Source organism: Pseudophryne corroboree, chromosome 4 (genome assembly GCF_028390025.1).
Source record: "Pseudophryne corroboree isolate aPseCor3 chromosome 4, aPseCor3.hap2, whole genome shotgun sequence".
Classification (NCBI taxonomy): domain Eukaryota; kingdom Metazoa; phylum Chordata; class Amphibia; order Anura; family Myobatrachidae; genus Pseudophryne; species Pseudophryne corroboree.
Window position 1 is genome coordinate 383,425,381 of NC_086447.1, and position 19,913 is coordinate 383,445,293.

Sequence of the window (19,913 nt, forward strand, 5' to 3'; positions counted from 1 at the left end):
CCCTACTCTGGTCAAAGCCAGGAAGGACGTAACCGCAAAACATTATCACCGCATTTGGCGTAAATATGTTGCGTGGTGTGAGGCCAAGAAGGCCCCTACAGAGGAATTTCAACTGGGTCGTTTCCTTCATTTCCTGCAAACAGGACTGTCTATGGGCCTAAAATTAGGGTCCATTAATGTTCAAATTTCGGCCCTGTCGATTTTCTTCCAGAAAGAACTGGCTTCAGTACCTGAAGTTCAGACATTTGTAAAAGGGGTGCTGCACATACAGCCTCCTTTTGTGCCTCCAGTGGCACCTTGGGATCTCAATGTGGTGTTGAGTTTTCTAAAGTCACATTGGTTTGAACCACTTTCCACTTAAAATATCTCACATGGAAGGTATCGATGCTGTTAGCCTTGGCTTCAGCCAGGCGTGTGTCAGAATTAGCGGCTTTATCATATAAAAGCCCTTACTTAACTTTTCATTCTGACAGGGCGGAATTGAGGACTCGTCCTCAATTTCTACCTAAGGTGGTTTCTGCATTTCACATGAACCAACCTATTGTGGTACCTGCGGCTACCAGGGACTTAGAGGACTCTAAGTTGCTTGACGTTGTCAGGGCCTTGAAAATATATGTTTCCAGGACGGCTGGAGTCAGAAAATCTGACTCGCTGTTTATCCTGTATGCACCCAACAAGCTGGGTGCTCCTGCTTCTAAGCAGACGATTGCTCGTTGGATTTGTAGTACAATTCAGCTTGCACATTCTGTGGCAGGATTGCCACAGCCAAAATCAGTAAAAGCCCATTCCACAAGGAAAGTGGGCTCATCTTGGGCGGCTGCCCGAGGGGTCTCGGCTTTACAACTTTGCCGAGCAGCTACTTGGTCAGGGGCAAACACGTTTGCTAAATTCTACAAATTTGATACCCTGGCTGAGGAGGACCTGGAGTTCTCTCATTCGGTGCTGCAGAGTCATCCGCACTCTCCCGCCCGTTTGGGAGCTTTGGTATAATCCCCATGGTCCTTACGGAGTCCCAGCATCCACTAGGACGTCAGAGAAAATAAGATTTTACTTACCGATAAATCTATTTCTCGTAGTCCGTAGTGGATGCTGGGCGCCCATCCCTAGTGCGGATTGTCTGCAATACTTGTATATAGTTATTGTTACAAAAATTCGGGTTATTATTGTTGTGAGCCATCTTTTCAGAGGCTCCTTTGCGTTTATCATACTGTTAACTGGGTTCAGATCACAAGTTGTACGGTGTGATTGGTGTGGCTGGTATGAGTCTTACCCGGGATTCAATATCCTTCCTTATTATGTACGCTCGTCCGGGCACAGTATCCTAACTGAGGCTTGGAGGAGGGTCATAGGGGGAGGAGCCAGTGCACACCACCTGATCCTTAAGCTTTTATTTTGTGCCCTGTCTCCTGCGGAGCCGCTATTCCCCATGGTCCTTACGGAGTCCCAGCATCCACTACGGACTACGAGAAATAGATTTATCGGTAAGTAAAATCTTATTTACTTACAGCATATCAACCACATCAGCTTTATAACTTTAAACATAATGCTTAACGATGATGTTTAAAATTATAATGCTGGCACTTTAAAAATGCTGTGTTATATTCCAACATTGTCTACATTATGGCACCGGCATTCTGGTGTCAAATATTCACAACCTACATAATGTATTGATTGTCATTACTTATACCATTATCTACTGCCTAGTGCCTACCACCTATCCCTTGGGTTCTGCCACCCTGCTGCTTGTTTGAGTATTATAACCACAGATGCAGCAATGTTTATAAATGATGTCCTTGCCCTTCAATGTTCTGTACTGTAAGTCACCTTTTTTCTTGGTTTTTTTTTAAATTCTTTTTCTGCTTATTACCAGTAATTTTATATAGTGCACACATATTCTGCAGCGCTTTACAGAGAATATTTGGTCATTCATATCAGTCTCTGCCCCAGTGGAGCTTACATTCAAACTAGGGTTAATTTTTTGTGGGGATCCAATTGACCTACCAGTATATTTTTAGATTGTGGGAGGAAACCGGAGTACCCGGAGGAAACCCACACAAGTACAGGGAGAATATACAAACTCTGCACAGGTAGAGCCTTGGTGAGAATTGAACAAATGACTTCAGTGCTGTGAGGCAGTAATGCTAACCATTACTCCATCCATACTGTTTATGTACTTTGTTAGGCACTGCAGACCCCTGGGGCCATATAAATAAAGAATAATAATAATAAATGATACTGTATACTGCTGAGAGGAGCCCATTGCTGTTGAAAGCAGACACAAAATCTTGAGAGATTAGAAGGGTCAAAGAATTTATTCAACTCTGGAATTGACTTTATCATGCTTAATTTCACTTGAAGATTCAGTGATGCATGCAGTGTTAATCCAAAACTCTCGAAACTATTACACACAGGTATGTGAGTGAGGGAGAGAATAGATCAGCATTGCTAGTCACACCTTCAGTATAACAGACATATGAGAAACATTGCATACAGGTATGTGAGTGAGGGAGAGTATAGATCAGCATTGCTAGTCACACCTTCAGTATAACAGACATATGAGAAACATTGCATACAGGTACACTCTGTGAGTGAGTGAGAGAATAGATCAGCATTGCTACTCACCCCTTACGTATGACATACTTATGAGAACCATTGCATACAGGTATGTGAGTGAGGGAGAGTATAGATCAGCATTGCTACTCACACCTTCAGTATAACAGACTTATGAGAAACATTGCATACAGGTATGTGAGTGAGGGAGAGTACAGATCAGCATTGCTAGTCACACCTTCAGTATAACAGACTTATAAGAAACATTGCATACAGGTATGTGAGTGAGGGAGAGTATAGATCAGCATTGCTAGTCACACCTTCAGTATAACAGACTTATGAGAAACATTGCATACATGTACAGTCTGTGAGTGAGTGAGAGAATAGATCAGCATTGCTACTCACCCCTTTAGTATGACATATTTATGAGAACCATTGCATACAGATATGTGAGTGAGGGAGAGAATAGATCAGCATTGCTAGTCACACCTTCAGTATAACAGACATATGATAATTCATTGCATACAGGTATGTGAGTGAGGGAGAGTATAGATCAGCATTGCTACTCACACCTTCAGTATAACAGACTTATGAGAAACATTGCATACAGGTACAGTATGTGAGCGAGTGAGCGAGTAAGTGAGTGAGTGAGAGAATAGATCAGCATTGCTAGTCACACCTTTAGTATGACATACAGTACTTATGAGAACCATTGCATACAGATATGTGAGTGAGGGAGAGAATAGATCAGCATTGCTACTCACACCTTCAGTATAACAGACATATGATAATACATTGCATACAGGTATGTGAGTGAGGGAGAGTATAGATCAGCATTGCTACTCACACCTTCAGTATAACAGACTTATGAGAAACATTGCATACAGGTACAGTATGTGAGTGAGTTACTGAGTGAGTGAATAGATCAGCATTGCTACTCACCCCTTTAGTATGACAGACTTATGAGAACCATTGCATACACATATGTGAGTGAGGGAGAGAATAGATCAGCATTGCTACTCACGCCTTCAGTATAACAGACATATGATAATTCATTGCATACAGTTATATGAGTGAGGGAGAGTATAGATCAGCATTGCTACTCACTCACACCTTCAGTATAACAGATTTATGAGAAACATTGCATACATGTACAGTATGTGAGTGAGTGAGCGAGTGAACAGATCAGCATTGTTACTCACCCCTTTAGTGTGACATACTTATGAGAACCATTGCATAAAGGTATGTGAGTGAGGTATTGAATAGATCAACATTTCTTCTCACACCTTCAGTAGAACAGACGTATGAGAAACATTGCATACAGCAGGGGTTCTCACCAGTGTGCCGTGGCACCCTTAGGTGAATCAGGTTGGTGGCCCAGGACCAATTCAAACTTTGTATTGTCAATGTAATAGGCAAAACTAGTACTTGTGACTGTCAATCATAAAATATGTGGACAAATAGAAGTAAATCCAATCCCTCACCACATAATTGAACCTAAGGATAAAAATATATAAACATAATTTACTTAATGTAATATTTTTTTTCTAATTTTCTCAGTAGCAAAGTTTTGGCCTGGGGTGCCATGAAAAAAATTCTGATGCTCTATGGCACCAGTTTGGGAACCACTGGCATACAGGTATGTGACTGACTGACTGAGTGACTGACTGAGTGACTGAGTGACTGAGTGAGGAAGAGAATAGATCAGCATTGCTGCTCACATCTTCAGTATAACAGACTTACATATAAGAATCCTTTGTTCAGTGTGAAGTTTTGCTGTCCTATTGATAATATCTGAGAGGACACAATGGGCCAAATGTAATAGAGTGAGAGTTTCAGAAAGTGAGAGATTTGGTATGGTTTTTCAGGATTTTTTTAAAGTGGCAATCATTTACCAGGTTGATCTAGCTGTGTAAATGATTGCCACTTAAAAAAAACCCTGCAGGGGGCGTGGCCTGGAGGTTGTGTGAACAGGCTGCTATTCTGGTGAGCTCCCAGGGACCTGAGAGTTTTTGTATAATAAAGCAGCCTCCACACGATTATAACCCACCCTGTGTGCCTGGATCGACTTCCTAACGGGCTAGAGCAGGTGAAGAGTAAGAGCTGCGGAATCGGGGAGCCGGTTTCCTGGCTCCCGCGGATTGCGGCCTACTCGTCTCCCTGAAGCCGGGGACTAAATTTCTATACCAGCCCCAGCCGGGGAGTCTGCCTTCCCGGGACATCGGACGGACCTGCCTGCACCCTGCCCCTTGCTGGGACATCACCACTACCATCACTGCAACGGTCCAGCAGTCCTTGCTGGCTGGCGGGGGAGATCCGGGACCAGATCGGAGCCGTGACGCGCGCTCCGGAGCGCGGGCGGCGGCCATCTTGCGGAGGCCGAACGAGAGGAGATGAGGCGGCGGTGACCCGGAGGAGACGTCGGGCGGCCCTAAGGGGTAAGAGACTGCAGCATTGGCTCCACGGAGGTGAATATATCTCTCCCCCCCCGCGCTTTTGCCTGATATCAGCGGCGCAGTGCTGCGGAGGACCGCGGGCCCGGCCGGAGCTCCCCCCCCCGCCTGTTAGAGAGACAGAAAGCAGCGAACATAACAGACGTCCCCCCCTGTTCATCTGGGGTCTGGGATTAGCTGGGCCACTCCCGGAGATACAGCCCCCCCTGATCCAACCTACCCCACCGGCTTTTCTGCAGATATCTGAGGGACCTGTGCGCCCCGGCCCCTCTGCGAGTCCGCCTGCGGCTGTAGGTGGCTCATTGGATGGTGCGGGTGGTCGTCGGGGAGTCCTACGACCTGCAGGCGCCCCACGTTAGACCTGGAAGCCGTGGGGAAGAAGCCCAGACAAGCACTGCGGTGGGGGCGAATACGACTGACCGGGTCATCCAACTGCACGTTGAAATACCAAGAATCTTCTGTCTCCAAGTTATAATATCCCTCCGGGGATCCCTGGGCTGGATCTTAATCCTCTACAACCGGCGGCCCAATCCTGATTGTACCTGGGGGGCCTGGGGTGCGGGACTGGAGTTCCCCCCAATGCTTCGTATGCACACAGAAGAAGATGGCTAGTCGCATAGCCCTGTTGGCCCTGCTCATGCCAATGTAAAACAAGCAGTTTCTCCTACCCATGCCAATATCTACGTGACATCTCGATGATCACGGAGACAGCGGAGCCTCCAAATTTTCCTATTTAAGTGATCGGAACCGTCGACCTATTTCTCTTAGGCCTTAGTATGCCTTCCAGACGCAGCAAGCCATCAAAGCCCGCACAGCAGCTTTCATTTTTCAAATCATCTCCAAGGATGTCGGGCTCTAAAACCACCGGATCCTCTACGACAGATACAATCCCGCAAACTCCCCCCTCCCTGGAGGTGCCCCCTTCCACTTCCAAAGCTGCCACGAGCCTGGACAATGTCAAAGATGGAGATGCTCTAACTGTGGGCACGATGAAACTACGTCTGTCTCGCTTCAAGGAGGACGTGGCAGCGGAATTTCGTACCACATTAACGGTGTGTCAACAATCCATAGATGACCTAGGTGGCCGCACTGACCATCTGGAAACTAAAATGGAGGAGGTCGTGGGGTCCCATAACAACCTGCTAGACGCCCATGACGCCTTGGAAGCAGAGGTGAAGCTTTTGCGGGACAAAGTCACAGATCTGGAGGACAGATCACGTCGAAGCAATCTTAAATTGCGTGGAGTCCCCGAGTCTGTGTCACATAGCAGTTTACACGACTATGCCGTGGCCCTATTTAAAGCTCTATTACCCCAGTCCCCTTCGGCAGATCTCCTTATCGACCGAATACACCGGCTACCAAAGGCTAGAGCAGCACCAGGGGACGCGCCCAGAGATGTTCTAATGAAAATGCACTACTTCCACGTGAAGGAGGCCTTGCTAAAAGCATCAAGACCGACGTCAGACACATCTTCAGCCCTTAAAGGCCTTCAACTTTTCGGAGACTTGTCTGCAGCCACCCTCTACAAACGGCGTTCCTTTCACTCTATCACGACAGCTCTCAGGAAGGCGGATATCCCTTATCGCTGGGGTTTCCCCACCAAGCTGCTGATTCACCGAGATGGCTCCACTGTCTCTATTTCTACCGCAGATGAAGGAGCAAAGTTGCTCAAATCCTGGAACATTGTAGAACCCTCTGCGGACTCCTCACCCCGTCGACTTCAGCAGGACTGGTCTTCGGTGAAGTGAGGCGGCCTGCGCGGGATCGGAAAGCTTCCAAATATGCTACCTCTCTACTCCTCTCTGGTGGCTCTCCAGTTTTGATGATGGCACTGCCAGCTTTACCTCTACCCTTATCCGGGGGAACGTGATGTGCCGGTGGAGGCATTGAATGTAGCGGGCGATCAGTCCGTGTTTCAGAAGTATTCTTAGAATTGTATACTGTATTCTACTGGCTGCCTAGTTTGTTCTTTTCTCTTTCTTATAAGCGAGGTGCCTGGCGCTTCCCCGGACATGGCGGACCCCTACCAAAATTAATCTGTTGATATAACCCAGGAACTCGATATGTAGGGTGAGCCGCTGGAGAGTCCCTAATGATTCTACTGATTTCAATGTTGGTTTCTATGCCCTGTTTCCAGGTTGGACTGTTTTTGTTATGCATTTTATGTTCTTCATGTTCTATTTACTAACATGGGTATTTACATGCCCTAATAGTATCGAGATGTTCATGTGTTCTGCATAGTTTACAGTGTAAAAGTATGGCAATGGGTAGGTGCTATGCCACTAACCCCCCCTTTAGCCTACACAGCCGCCTTATTATGGCGACTGGTTATGATCTCATGAGAGATCAATTCAGTTTTGTTTTTTTAATTTTTTTTCTGTCTACCTTCCTGTTCCCAGATATGTTCCCCCCCCCTTTCAGGTATATCAGTTTAAACACGGAAATTGCTCAAAGGAATTATCAGTCTTAGTTGCAATAGATTATGGTTAACATAATCTCTATTAATGCCAAAGGGCTCAATTCTCCCCATAAACGAAGAGTAGCCTTGAATTTTTTTCATAAACTCAAGGCACATGTGGTAGCAGTACAAGAGACCCACTTTCAGAGTCAAAATCCCCCCTCCTTCACTAATTCACGCTATCCCCACTGTTATATGGCAAACGGACCCGCCAAGAAAGCTGGCGTGGCTCTTCTTATAGCACAACATTGCTCGTTTGTTCTGTCCGATAAATATGAGGACCCAGACGGGAGATATTTAATCTTAGTGGGCAAACTGGATAATGTAGACACCACTTTGGTCTCGTGCTATGCACCTAATGCCAAACAAATTCCATTTCTTAGAACCTTCTGTAGAACTCTCAAGGAACATACTAAGGGAGCCCTTTTGATTTTAGGTGACTTTAATATGGTACTGGACCCTACTGTTGACCGCTCCCGTCTGACCCGGACCCTTCGTAGCAGTCCACCCCAGGAACCCACAGGCAAATTTGGTCAACTGCTAGCTGAGTACGCATTGTATGACGTATGGAGGGCTAAACATCCGACAGAACGGGATTACACTTTCTATTCTCACGTACATAGTTCGTACTCACGAATAGACTTAGCATTAGCTGATAAATGGACACTAGCGGCTATTAGCAAGATAGACATATTACCTATGTCCTGGTCGGATCACTCACCGCTTATGGTTGTTTGGGATACCAGTAAAAGGGTGGTCCCTCATGCCCCCTGGAGAATGGGCCAATATTTGCTGGCCCACCCTGAGGCTCTTCAGGCCATCCAGCAATCTCTGGATTTATATCTGTCCACTAACTGCCCCGGGGACACATCTGTCTTCACCCATTGGTGTTCTCTGAAAGCCGTGATTAGAGGTTCTGCAATTCAAAGTGCGGCTAGACTTAAACGCGATTATAGGAAGAGACACGCCTCGGCCGAAAGAGAGGCCGCCCGGTTAGAATCTGCACATAAAATTAGCCCCGATAATAAATCTCTTTATAAACAACTTCTTAGTGCCAGTGACAAAGTAAACACCTTTGCCTTAACCGAAGTTCACCGCAACCTGCAGCGGCTAAATCAAAAATACTATAGGCTGGGTAATAGGGCGGGACGGTTATTGGCGCGTAAATTGAGAGGGCGTAGAGCCAAGGAACGCATACATGCAATTCATACATCTTCTGGAGTCAAAGTAACTGATCCGGTTGAGATAGCAAATGCGTTTGCTGAATATTACTCGCAGCTGTATAACCTAAGAGATGACTCTGGTACCCCTCAGCCCACTCTGGTAGATATTACCGGATTCTTGGACGGGTTGTCGCTCCCCAATATAGACTCCCAGACCCGCGAATCCCTCAATATTCCCTGGTCACTCGAAGAAGTCGAAGCAGCCATTGACTCCTGTCCAGTAAATAAAGCCCCCGGCCCAGATGGGTACCCCTCCAGCTTCTACAAAACATTCAAATCAACCCTTGCACCACTCTTAACGTCAGTCTATAATGAAGCCACTGACTCCACATGTTTCCTGAAAGAGATGTTAGAGGCTCGAATAGTTACCATCCCTAAGCCAGGAAAATCCCCTACGGTGGTTCAGAATTACCGCCCAATAGCATTGCTGAACACCGACCTTAAATTGTTCGCCAAGATGGTTGCAAATAGGATCTCCCCTCTCCTGCCTAGTTTGATTAACCCTGATCAGGTGGGTTTTGTTCTGGGCAGGCAAGCGTCAGATAACACACGTAGGGTTATTAACCTGATTGACCGCTGCCAGGCCCGGAGCGAACCTCTCTTGCTTCTTTCTCTGGATGCAGAAAAAGCATTCGATAGGCTCCATTGGGATTATTTAAGGGTTACCCTGGGTCATTTTGGATTTGCGGGTAGGATACTGGACTCTATTTTTGCCTTGTACTCCTCGCCTTCGGCTTCGGTTTTCACCAATGGGTGCAGCTCCTCTATATTTAATATTACTAATGGGACCCGGCAGGGATGCCCTCTATCACCACTTATCTTTGTACTAGCTGTGGAACCGCTGGCAGAACGAATCAGGGTGTCAGACTCAATTGTGGGTCCAGAGGTGGGAGGGACACCACATAAAATATGTCTTTTTGCGGATGATATTCTGGTGTGTATTAGAGAGCCTGAAACGTCCTTACCCCATTTACATTCTCTTTTAAACTCTTATGCAGCGGTCTCTTACTACAAACTGAACGCTACTAAGACTGAGGCCCTACCCTTGAATATTTCTGACAGCGCTCTTAGTCGTCTAAAGAATGACTATAAATATGCGTGGCAGCTTAGATCGCTTAAATATCTGGGTGTTCATTTATCTAGGGGGCGGGACTTAATGGGGTGCAACTATGACCCGCTTTTTCGCGCATTTGAATTGTTAATTAAAGATTGGATGATGCAGGAGGTCTCCTGGGTCGGACGGGTGGCGGCGGCAAAGATGGTCCTTTTACCAAAATTGATGTACCTCTTTCGTACCATCCCTAGGGCTTTCCCTAAAGACGTTTGTAATAGATTCAATCGTCTATTAACTAAATATATATGGGGGGCTTAAAGCCGAAAGTAGCGAAATCCACGTTGACTTTGTCAAAAGGTGCCGGGGGAGTAGCATATCCAGACTTGGAAAGATACCATATCGCCTGTTTGCTCACCCAAGCTAGAGATTGGTTCACCCAGGGCAATGTTAAACCGTGGGTATCCCTGGAACAAGACGCAATATCCCCCTACACACTATCGGATCTGTTATGGTTGCCCTTCAAATCAATCCCAGCTAGAGTTGCCGAGTGCTCAGCAGTTCACGCAACTTTGCTGGCATGGAAGGAAGTATCAAAGTCTTTCCCTCCTGGTGCTCTGCCCTCCCCCAAGTTGTCCCTCCACGCTATAGCCCTATTGATCCCAGATTTGCAATTACACCACTGGCGAACCTTGGGTCTCAACACTCTGAAAGATGTCCTCCGAGATGGCGCCTTAGCCCCCTTCTCCCTACTACAAGATCAATTTCAGGTACCCAAACAAGACTTTCATAAATATCTACAATTAAGGCATTGGCTTCAGAGCTGCTCTCCAAGTCGGGCCCCACATACTGATCCCCCTAAAATACTGATGTCACTTCTAATACCCAGAGGCAACAGGGGAGGCATTTCCAGATGGTATCAGCATCTTGTAACCGAGTCTCATCATGGGGTCTTCCCTGCACAGACTAAATGGGAAAAAGACCTCCCTGCAGTCTTTACGGAAGATATCTGGAAATATATCTTTAAATCTTGTTTTAGAGTTTCCAAATGTGTAAATCATTGTGAAATGTATTACAAACTGGTCCATAGGGTATATTTAACGCCGGACCGTTTACACAAAATCTGGCCTGATGTCTCCGCTAGTTGCTGGAGAAACTGTGGGATGGTAGGAGATATTTTACACATTTTTTGGTTATGCCCGGTAATCCGGGCACTTTGGAGGGAAGTGTTCCTTTTCATCTCCCATATATTAGGAATGGTCCTTGTGCCTGACCCCCTCTTGGCACTCTTTCACTATTATGAGAAGGAGATGTCCAGCGGTGACAGATATATTCTAGGCCATATCCTCATAGCTTCTAAAGCTGCCATTGCCTCCAAATGGAAGTCTGCGGTCATCCCCAATATTTCAATGATAGAAAATAGTGTCCATCAACATTATGTGTTTGAGACAGCAGAGGGCAACTGTGCTCCAGGAAATTCCTCTATTAGTAAGAAATGGATTAAATGGTCCCTTTATAAAGAGGGTTTAGGCCAGAAGGGTGCATACAGAGCTCCAGCTGACATTCCAGACCTCTCTGTGCTTTGCTCCCCGGTACACACCGGACACTGATTTACTAAGTGATGCAGACCTCTTATCTTTCACTATACTAAGATTCCATTGATGTATTACGATATCCCTGATACGTACCTCCCCCCCCCATGTCTTTATTAGTTCTGTTTTGTATGTATCTCCCCTCCCTCCTCCTGTTTTTATTTACCGAATTAATTGTATATGTACATGTAATCTGTTTGAAAACTCAATAAAAATTTAATATTAAAAAAAAAAAAACCCTGCAAAACCTTACCAAATCTCTCACTTTTTGAAACTTTCACTCTATTACATTTGGCCCCAAGTCTGCTGTAATGTCCTAATGTTTACTTATTAACTTTGTATCACAGTAATATATTTTGATTATTTTACATATTTTATTTATTTTTACTTCTGAACCCTAATTAACACAGTACAATTAAAATTTACAGGATGTATTTGTCCAGAACATTATTTAGAATGCTAAAATAGATATACTACATAAAAAAATATTACTTGTAGCAACTTATGTTGCTTACTTGAAGAAAAAAAAACTCTTCTTTACTTATACATATTTAATCACATCCCATTACAAAATTATTGCATTGTCTTACACCATTAAATATAATGCAAAATGTATGAATACATTTACAACATGGAAAAACAACTCCAATGGGTTTACATGAAAAATAGGTACATGCTTGTCATATGAGCAACAAAGAGCAAGCATAAGTTATAACTGACTGCATTTAATACTGATGATTCATGACTGCCAAAATAGTATTGACCTTGTTATATTAAAGATTGTTATCTGTCTTTGATATACTGCATATGGCACAATGTACTTGATTCATGGCATACATATATGCATGAGAGAATATACACAATGTTACAAAATCCGATACAAAGTCCTTAGTTAGATCATGTTGTCTACTGTATCTCAAAGAAAGTTGTGCATTTCCTATAATCCAAGATGCATTGATCCAAAGCATAATAAATATTGTTTTCAGCTGCTGCAGTCTCACAGCACCAAAAGCACCAATTTACTTTAAAACCGATTGTCAAATAGTATTGTATTTTTATTCTTAAGAGAATAGATGAATCACAGCCAGTTATACATCTTATACAAATAGTAGACATTTAAAATATGTTACTTTTTTCCACAGGTGAACACTGTGGAACAAAAAATCTATTACCTTACCTATATGAAACACAATGGCCCTCATTCCGAGTTGATCGCTCGGTATTTTTCATCGCATCGCAATGAAAATCCGCTTAGTACGCATGCGCAATATTCGCACTGCGACTGCGCCAAGTAATTTAACAATGAAGATAGTATTTTTACTCACGGCTTTTTCATCGCTCCGGCGATCGTAATGTGATTGACAGGAAATGGGTGTTACTGGGCGGAAACACGGCGTTTTATGGGCGTGTGGATGAAAACGCTACCGTTTCCGGAAAAAACGCAGGAGTGGCCGGGGAAACGGGGGAGTGTCTGGGCGAACGCTGGGTGTGTTTGTGATGTCAAAACAGGAACGACAAGCACTGAACTGATCGCAGATGCCGAGTAAGTCTGAAGCTACTCTGAAACTGCTAAGTAGTTTGTAATCGCAATATTGCGAATACATCGGTCGCAATTTTAAGAAGCTAAGATACACTCCCAGTAGGCGTAGGCTTAGCGTGTGTAACTCTGCTAAATTCGCCTTGCGACCGATCAACTCGGAATGAGGGCCAATATACAGAACTAATAAATTAATCCTAACCATTAGCAATACACAATGTCAATTACATGTACAGTATCTATGCTGAGTAATTATTGTCATTGAATTGCAAACTATTTCCTTAAATATAAGTGTATTTAACTAATCTCTTAATCGTTCTTGTTTACATTGCATAATTTTACTTTCTATTGACTATGTAATTCTCAAGGTATGCACATGTTGACAACATCTAGAATGTGAATTTAAAGATAGAGGATCAATTTGCATTCAACATCTCGAAAGGTATAGACACATTCCCTCTCATCTTGTCAGATCAGGAATATAAAACAACGTGTAAACAATGGTTAAAGATGTTCCCTTATTCAGAATGTCAATCTTTAATGTCAATGCTTCATTCATCAGGAACAATATATATTTGCATTCAGTGTTTTCATCCAGAATATATCTGACTTGATACCTGACAAATCATGTTCATTTGTCATGCTTTAAATATCCTCCTGCCAGGCACCTAAAAGCATTCACACAATTCCAAGTTGACCCTGTGAATAGTCACAAAATGACAAGATTTACTGACAGCCTATAATATTCAATTTGTCTCTTACAAATTGCTTACTTCAGGCTTTCATCAGAATTATTATAGGTCGCAAGAGCCATTTAGCTTGTGAGAAGCCCTGTTTTCATATTTTGCATGTCATGCACTTTAGAATTACTGATCACTACCCAGAGCAATAACTGTTCCTCTGGCAAACTTCAGTATAACCTTATAAACAGTTCCTACAAAAAGCTATTTTTGTAATCAAAATGTTTGCAATTAAATGTTACTGTACTTGCCTGTGGTGGTAGATGATAATATATTTTTTAGTACTGCTTCTTTTCTTGATTCTTTTCTTGATTACAATAAATATGCCTGCAAATTGTTAGAGACTTTGTGCATTTACAGCATTATTTGGTATCAGCATGCGTTATGCGCATATTCTTTTCCAAGCACCAGAAATGTGTAAGAACAATTTGTACATTTTGTGCTTATCTACATATGCTTATATAAAAATAGTTTTGTTTTGGCTCACACAATTGTGTCACCTAAGTAAATAGAAGGTATGGTTGATTACATGTACAGATATTGGGCCTAACTGTGTACTAATGCATTGGCAGCTGCACATTTGTACGCAGCAACTGTATGGAAATATGCAAATGTTGCAACTGCTGGTATCTGTATAAAGAGGCCTACCAGCAGCTTTGCAAATCTATGTGGCTGCATACAAAGTTCTGATTAGCCCTATGATTCTGCATTATAGCTGAAGGAAGTACGGTAAGATGCTGGAGACATTGCTGCTGTTTAAGGGACCACAGTTGGCGCCTCAAACATGCCCCTAAAAATGGTCACAACATGGCTGTGCTTGTCACCACTCCCCATTTTCTCTCTCAAATAGATCCTGTCAATCACTTTTTGAATAATTCCTCTCTGAGAGCAACATCACAAGACCATTGAAGCACATGCACAGTGCAATTTAGACACATGAGCAGATTGATGATGATCACTCAACTGCGCAAATATCGGATCAAGCTCCATAAAAATGGATGCATGTAAATAAAGGCCAGAATGCAAGAGTAAGAAGGTGTTTTTAGCATTGCAAGACTTTACATTTACTGTGGAACATAGCCCTGGTACATAACTAGCCAATGCAAATGCATTGTCTTGCATCTTCTGTTAGGGACTACAAGTGTCCCACACCCTAGGTCAAAATGGTAGGTGGGGGGGTGAAAAGAAAATAATAATAGTGTTTGAAGGAAGGTATATTTGCCCCAGATTACTAACCAATGCATTTTAAAATCACAGGAATATGCTGGTTAAGGGGGTCCTGGGTTTAGATGGAAAGTGAGAAAGGGCTCCATCCATTAAGGCTCAGTTCAGGTCTTAGCCTGCTTTGAGGCTACAGGCCCTAACTAGTGCTTTCATCTGCATGAGGGTGCTAAAACACTATTAGCCTGATCATTAGGCCTCTCACACTGCTTTTGGAAAAGAGTCTGCATTTTCTATGTGAGAGGAACATCCACCACAGGAGATGGAACATGTTCCCTAACTCTCTCTCTCTCTCTCTCTCTCTCTCTATATATATATATATATATATATATATATCCTTCAGCACTGCCTTATATTGTGTAGGTCCCCATTGTGCCACCAAAACAGATTTGACTGATCAAGGCATGCACTCCAGAAGACCTTTTAAGGTGTCATGTGGGATTTGGCACCAAGACATTAGTAGCAGATCTTTTAAGACTTAAGTTGCTAGGTGGAGCCTCATTGATTTGTACTTGATTTCCCTCAAATGCTTGGTGAGATTGAGATTCAGGGAATTTGGAGACCAATTCAACACCTTGAACTCTTTGTTATGTTCTTTAAACAATTACTAAACATTTTTTGCAGTGTGGCAGGGTGCATTATTCTGCTGAAAGAAGCCACTACCATCACGGAATAATGTAGTCATGAACGGGTGTACTTTGTCTGCAAAAATGTTTAGGTAGGTGGTGCATGTCAAAGTAACAGCCACATTAAAGCCAGGACCCAAGGTCTCCCAGTAGAACATTGCCCAGAGCATGATACTACTTCTGCCAGGATGCCTTCTTCCCATAGTGCATCGTGGTGCCATCTCTTCCCCAGGTAAAAAATGCACATGTATCCAGCTGTCCATATGATGTAAAAGAAATGTGATTCATTAGACCAGGAAATCTTCTTCCTTTTTATCATAGCTAGCATTACCTTCTTCAATAATTTGGGATATGACCAGACGGCCGAGAACAACAATGAGTCTTTGGCACCCATGATGCTGTCACAGGTTTTCTGGTTGTCCTTCCTAACTGCTGCATACTAGGAACACCCCACAAGACCTGCCATTTTAGAGATGATCTGATCCAGTTATCTGGCTATCACAATTTAGCCAAATGTCAAAGTTGTTTAAGATCCTTACTCTTGCCCATTTTTCCTGCTTCCAACACATCAACTTCAAGAACTGAGTGTTCACGTGCTGCCTAATATATCCCACCCCTTGACAGTTGTCACTGTAACAAGTAAATCAACATTATTCAATGACAGATAGATAGATAGGCAGTGGCAGATTTTACTGGCTCTTCGGGACACTTCACAGCACTCTGTACTGCAGTGATTCCTTGCTCAGACAGGTTTACAGCTGTTTGGCTGTTCAGAGAAGAGGAAGCTTGGCATACCATTAATGTTATCCACACTATTTAAAAGCACCGCTGCCATACCAGTACATCTGACTGGGCTCAGTAAATATGGAGGAGGGGAACTGCACATACAGCCGGAGTCCTTACACCACCACCATTAAAGATTCATATCTGCACCCTATTTAGGACTCTGTTACAAAGAGAAAGGAGAGATATACACTCAGATGTCACAGCCAGAAATAGGCGCCCATCACCTGCTAACTGTAAGTTATTACCAACGATCACTGTTCATACTGTAGGAGAGGAGGCTTGGCACTCCCCTGCCTCCCAAAGGCACATAAGAATAGTGACTATGAGGTTTAGCCTCTTGCTCAAGAAGCCATTTGGTGTTGAAAGTGTACTGTGTCTCCCTGCACTGCAAGATGGCTGTCACCACTCCTTGTAGTCCCCGTCCTCCTAGTGTCTCTCATCCCTTATGTGTCTCTCTGCGCTGCCTGTGGCTGTCATTGCTCCTCATAGTCCCTATCCTCCTTGTGCCTTTCACCCCTCTGTGTCTCCCTTCATTTTCTGGTGGCTGTCTCCATTCCTCATATTCCCTGTCCTCCTGGTGCCTCTTACTCCTATGTGTCTCCCTGCACTGCCTATTGGCTCTCTCCTCATAGAGCCTCTCATTCCACTCTACCCCAAGACTGATTGCACTATTCACAAAGCAATGTGGAGAAAGCATGGCTGTCACAGCCCACATAGAAACATAGAATTTGATGACAGATAAGATCTATTAGGCCCATCTAGACTACCCTACAATGCCAAAAGCAAGCCCAGAGTGTGACAGTCCTGTCCCATACTGACAGTGAATGAGTGAGTGACAATCACTGTCAGCATCTTAAATAAATCTAATAAACATTTTGCAAATTATTTAAAGTAAATTATTATTTTTTTGGTCATGTGAAGCATCTGTATTTTCTTCCCCTATGGGGCCGATGTACGGGGTTTTTTTTTCATGTGTTTTGTTTTTTTTCCAATTGGAGCCAATGTATATATATTTTTCATGTGAAGCTTTATGTGTTTTCATTTTTTTCCAATGGTGGCTATTGTGTTTTTTTATCGGTACCAATGTATCTGTTTTTTTTTTTCACGTGAAGCATATGTGTTTTATTTTTTACGTCCTGTGGGAGCCAATGTGTTGGTTTTTTTCCTGTTGGGGCAAATGAGTATTTTTATTTTTCATGTGAAGCCTATGTGATTTATCTATTACCTATCTATATCTATCTATCTATCTATATATATACACAGACATAGTGGTGCTTGAAGGCTAGTGAACCTTTCAGAATTTTCTAAATTTCTAAAGTAGATTGAGAGAACCAAATCAAACAAATGAGGGAGAAAAAAAAATATTGAGGAAAATGATCCAATATCACATATCCGTGAGTGGCAAGAGTATGTGAACCTTTGCTTTCAGTATCTGGTATGATCCCCTTGTGCAGCAATAACTGTACGTAAATGTTTCCAGTAATTATTGATTAGTCCTGAACATTGGGGGTCATTCTGACCTGATCGCACGCTGCTGTTCATTGCAGCGCAGAAGTGCGCATGCGCCTGCGCTGCAGCGAACGTTGCCCAGCTGACAGCTGTCATTGCCCAGCGATCACCTCTACCTGATTGACAGGCAGAGGTGTTCACTGGGTGGAAGGGAGCGGCACGGTGGCATTTGGCCGCCATTTTTTTGGGTGCGGTCCAGCCAACGCAGACTGGTTGTCTATTCACTACTGCTTTTCAGCCCATAGATTGAAAATATCTGACTCTAATTTCATCTTCAAAATATCTTCTAAGGCTAAAGGTTCACATTTTGGCACTCACAGATATTGGATCATTTTCCCCAATAAAAAATTAGCATGTCTATTAGATGTGGTTCTCTTTATCTTTACCTTTCAGGCCAAATTTTGTTAGAACTATAGAAAATTCTGAAGAGTTCACAAATTTTCAAGCACCACTGGATGGATGGATGGATGGATGGATGGATAGATAGATAGATAGAATGTGTATACAGAAAAGATGTGATTATTTCATTAAGCACTTATCTTGTTGAAAACGGGAACATAAATAATAGCTATTTATATGTAACACTGAAATAATTTGAACTGTATAGGTATTATTTAAGTTCAATTAATTCCTAAACATAAATTTATATTATGCTGATGTATACCAGGACTAATTGATTTAATGTTCTGTATGTTGAAGATTGATTAAAAAAAATTGGATCTTGAAAGCTTTAAATAACACAAAATTTATAGGTTCTTGAGGCGAAATGGAAATGATAAAAGTTCACTTGAATACTTTGAAGCTCCATTATGCATAATACATAGTAATAGACACTATGCATGATTAGAACAAAAAAAAAAAAAGAAAAAAATTATTCCCATTTGCAATCCAAGAAAAGTCACTTATTATATGCAATCTAAATCTCCATTTCCTAGTGCACAGGGTAACTGTGATTATCTTGAAATTAACAAAGTGAGACAAACATTTAATAGTCTGTAAATTGATGTATTTATAAATATCTGCACAATAAACCCTAAAGATACTGTAATAGCCAAGTTAAGGTTATTAATGCACCTAACAGACAGATTGTAAGTGCCTCCTAGCATGTCCTCATGAAACGATTGCATGAAAACTTAGGTCACTTAGTTTGCTATTTAAACTTGGACACATGAAAAATGACATCTTGCATCACTTTTTAGATTTAGTTCAGATAAATGCTACATGTCTGCATAATTAATATGAATACAGAGAGGATACAGGGTTCTACTCAACTGTAACCACTAGGATCTAAGTTCCTGAACTTCTCATTAAATATGGCATAATCAGGAATTGGGTTCCTGAACCTGTCCTGGGCCAATATGTATTTTCCATAAGATATGTTTGATTTTAATGTCCATTTTGAGTGCCTTCTATTCTAAAACAAAACTGCCCCTCTGTCTGTCTGTCTGTCTGTCTGTCTGTCTGTCTATCTATCTATCTATCTATCTATCACTTTTTTAATAGCTCCACCTCCATAACCATAGTTTCTGAACATATTTTTTCCAGAAAAATAGTACTGGACAAAAGTGACTGTCCAGACCCAAAACAGCAATACAAATGATTGTGCTACAGTTCACCATTTTCTAAGCAAAATATTGTCCATAAGAATTAATTTGTTTTAATAAGCCCACTGAATTTGAATTTTGGCCATGTGCTGTAGCAAATGGATTTCTTCAGTAAATATTTGATTTTAGAATACTTTTTTCCCATACATGTTACCAATGTCACCATCCACACAAATGGTACAGATTGACCCTTTGGTTGGCTTCTAAAATCCAATAAAGTGTGCAAACAGGTCTTTTTTTACGGGTCTGCAGGAATGAATTACTAATAAGAAACATGGGACCAATAGAGAATAATTATTAGAAATTAACAGTATGAGCTACAATGCATCTTTGTGTCTATTGTAGGCACTTTTCATTGCTTACATGTAATTCAAGTAGAAACAGTTTGGGGGCTGTTCTTAAGTGTGAGGAACTCAGACTCTCAGAACAATATATCTCTTTAGGCTTCGCAGGAACAGGGCAAAGTTGCTCAAATCTCGAAACAGGTCAAAAATTATCTCCAAATTTGTATTACAGTGAACACCATACAAGGGTTAACGTTATAGTTTATTAAATTTAGTTCA

The 19,913-nt window shown here is 42.5% G+C and overlaps 1 protein-coding gene across 1 annotated transcript in view; it reads right to left on the bottom strand.

The window, feature by feature from the left end:
- The window catches only part of CSMD1 (CUB and Sushi multiple domains 1), a 2,470,978-nt gene that overhangs the window by 1,977,722 nt on the left and 473,343 nt on the right, over positions 1 to 19,913 (bottom strand).